This window comes from Piliocolobus tephrosceles, chromosome 1, assembly GCF_002776525.5.
Source record: "Piliocolobus tephrosceles isolate RC106 chromosome 1, ASM277652v3, whole genome shotgun sequence".
Classification (NCBI taxonomy): Eukaryota; Metazoa; Chordata; class Mammalia; order Primates; family Cercopithecidae; genus Piliocolobus; species Piliocolobus tephrosceles.
In genome coordinates this window covers 128,665,903-128,669,454 of record NC_045434.1, presented here as the reverse complement: position 1 = coordinate 128,669,454, position 3,552 = coordinate 128,665,903, and the positions used below count along the sequence as shown (strand labels likewise).

Genomic DNA, 3,552 nt, shown 5'->3' with positions numbered 1-3,552 from the left:
CAATGAGAACACAGGTTGCTAATGTCAGCCCTGGGCAGATTGTGTTTTGTTTCTTCCAATATTTACAAATTGGGACATTTTACATAAACATCTAGATTTCTGGCTCTTTTGAAAATTAGATGAGCTAACCAAGCCTCTCACACACACCAACGGTGGGCTGGTGTGACCTCTGTGTGGCACTGGTCCTGCGGTCTGCTATAGACCCTCTCACTTCCTAGTTTTCTTGCTTCAGCCCTCAGCATTTATTTATCTTTCTCATCTGGTCCCTGTAGGCATTTGACTTAGTGACCTCCGAGTTAAAATCAGCAGTGACTTGGGAAAGTACACTTAAAGAGGAGCTTCTTTGAAGCTTCAGAATGGGAAGCAAGAAAAGAGCAAATGAAGAGAATAGAGAAAGATTAGGCTCTGGATTAATGATTCCATTAAAAAGAACCCATGTTTTACCTGAAATTCCTCAGATAACAGGACAAGTGAATTCTTTCCATCTACTGTGTAGTCTATATTCACCTTCTCAGGCCACTAGATGATGCAGGGTATTGGTAAGCCAGGGTGGTGACTGAATTTGCACCCCAGGAAAAATGAAATCTATTGTGATTGAATCATGAGAACATAGACTGAAATGAGAGACAGAGCTCTTTTTTATCTTCTGTGAAAAGGCACATTGGACATTGGAATTTAAAAATACAGTGGTTCCCTAGTTTTCTACTAACACTACCACCAAATATTAAGAATCTGTTGTGTCCAAAATTTTATAAAATGCTGTTCAGAGTATGGAACACAAGAAACTTATAAAGTAGGACAGGTATTGTATGTATCTGCTTTTAATATAGAATACAGTGCTTTAAAAAAAGAGGAAGAATGATAAGAATTTGAAGGGAAATTACAATTTATTGTTATTTCCTTAACACCTGGCCTACAGAAGGTAATCCATAAACATTTCTTAAGAGAATAAAAGAATGAATGAATAAATAAGGCTTCCAAGAAGATAAGAAGTATAATAATAAAATAGGTTTTAAAAAGGTTTTTACCTGAAAAGCAGCATTCAAAATCTGAAACAGCCATGAATGACAATCTTTATTTTGTTCTTTATTCTTATCAGTACATTCCCTGAAGAAGTGCTGGGGTTTTTTGGAATAGTTCTTCAAGAAAATGAAACACCTATAAGAATTTGGTGCTAAAATTTTGTCTGACTTAAGGCATAACACTTTTAATTCTGGATCTTGAAATTCCTCCTAATGAAAATGTTGCACTAAAAGACATATATTGATAATTCACAGTGACTGCAGCAATAATGTCAGAAATGAATATCACATGAGACCTGTCACATAGAAGTTACTTAAGGATTCACCTTATTGTGGTGGGTTATAGACTTCAGGAGTATATGAACTTGTCCTGAGACCATCTGATGACATTTTCAGTCTCTGGCAATAGTCTCTGGGATTTTGTGTAAACTGTCAATGTCATAATATACAGATTTTAAAAATATGGAATGCTTCACAAATTTGCCTGTCATCGTTGTGCAGAAGCCATGATAATCTTCTCTATATGGTTCCATTTTTAGTGTATGAGCTGTCAAAGTGTGCATGACAATGTCATAATATTAAAATAGTATTTCACAATAGGGTTTCCCTACTCTCTTCATTTTGTGTATAAGAATATGCCATGTTCTCTGGTGGCACTACAAGAGCACTGTTCACCGGGCAATTTGTAGTGTCTTCCTTCCTTCTGATGACTAACCCTAAACACTTTCCAATTCTCTCGAGCACAAGAATAACCATCCAAGTCCAGGAAACATTTGATTCTCTCAGATGACAGTAAAGATCTTAGAGAACCCAGATGTTTCCTTGCTGATCACCCCCAGTTAGAACCAACAAATTCAGAAAATGTAATAAGGACTCCAAACTTCTTGTGGAGCATATTCTTCATCTTTTCCTGAGTTTTTTCCTGTTTTTCAATGTTTCTCTTTTGCATTATAGTGGTTAGGAGCTCTACAAGAACCACTGAAAACAGATAGGCTCTCTTTGTTTAGTTCTGCCACTTTTTAGCTATATGACCTTGGGCCAGCTGTTTAAAATCTCCATGCCTCAGTTTCATCTTCAGCAACAGGAGGATTAAATGGGGTTCTGTGTTATAAAGTGCTCAGCATGATGCTTAGCACAGAGTAGGCACTGGACTCATGTAGAAGTCTGAAAAAGATGTCTAAAATGTCCTGCTATCAGGCTGTGTATGATTACTTTTTTTTTTTTTTTTTTGAGACAGAGTCTTGCTCTGTTGCCCAGGCTAGGATGCAGGGGCTCTATCTCGGCTCACTGCAACCTCTGCCTCCTGGGTTCAAGCAGTTCTCACATCTCAGCCTCCTGAGTAGGTGGGATTACAAGGCGCCCACCACCATGCCTGGCTAATTTTTTTGTACTTTTAGTACAGACAAGTTTTCACTATGCTGGCCAGGCTGGTCTCAAACTCCTCACCTCAGGTGATCCGCTCTCCTCTGCCTCCCAAAGTGCTGGGATTACAGGTATGAACCACCACACCCAGCCTGATTACTCTTGTTGTTGAACAAATCAATGGAGCGCCAGCATCTTCAACAAACCTTCCCAAAAAGCTTTAGGTAAAAATTTATTTTTGAATTATAGGGAAATGAGCTTTCCACACAAATTAATTTTCTCAGTAAACAAAACTAGTCCCTTTAAGGCACCAACTCTTGTAAAACACTGTAATGAATATAATCTAACTATTTCTTGATGCTGTAGGATTATACAATACAGAATCACACATCTGACATCTCGGAGTGGGCCAAGTATGGCCTGCTAATACCAGGAGGAGAAGAGAACCAGCATTGAACATGTCCGCTGGGATGGACTGGAACTTGGTGATGCTGACAGGGCCAACAAGTGTTCAAAATAGTTCCAGGTATCAGGCTATAGTTTGTGAAAGCAGTTGTCAGTGTTGGATTAGGCAGCAGCTGGATAGAATCAAGTTGACCCAGAATCAAGTAGTTCAGAGGGAGAGACTCCTCTGAAATTTAGGCCAGCAGGTTGGAGGTGGTAACTGGCAAGTCTGTTCAAAGACTGCCAGTGTCTATAACCACCACCTGTATGAAGGCAAAATTTAATTTCCAGTTGCCTGCACAGCACAGTTATCTCTAGTTATAAGAATAAGGACTCACAGAAAGAACCCAAGGTCACAGCATGTGTGGCTGGAGTTGGTTAAAAATCTTTCTCAGGTGGGAAAAGGTTGGGTAACTTGCCCAAGATCATGCTGTGAAGTGCACACCCAGAATTCTATTACAGGCAAACTCCGTATCTGTTTCTGCTACTTAGCTCTACTCACTTTAAAATAAAACAAATGTTTCACCATTCTGGCAAACATAGAAATGACTGGATTTGTTTTTCTGATTCTAAGGAAAATTACAGCTATACAACTCTAGAGTCACATAATTCATCATTTTTGAAGGGACAAGAGTGAGTTACATATTTATCTATAAGAAAAACATGTTGTTGTTTTGAACTGATTACTATAGGGGTACCTTAAGAATTATCTGTCTTAAATTCC

General features: G+C 38.6%; 1 non-coding gene across 1 annotated transcript; it reads right to left on the bottom strand.

Moving 5' to 3' along the window:
- Positions 1-1,478: 1,478 nt before the first annotated feature.
- Positions 1,479-1,583, bottom strand: LOC111555192. Its single transcript, XR_002735450.1, has one exon. It is a non-coding gene; the product is annotated as a U6 spliceosomal RNA (small nuclear RNA).
- Between the last annotated feature and the right edge of the window lie 1,969 nt (positions 1,584-3,552).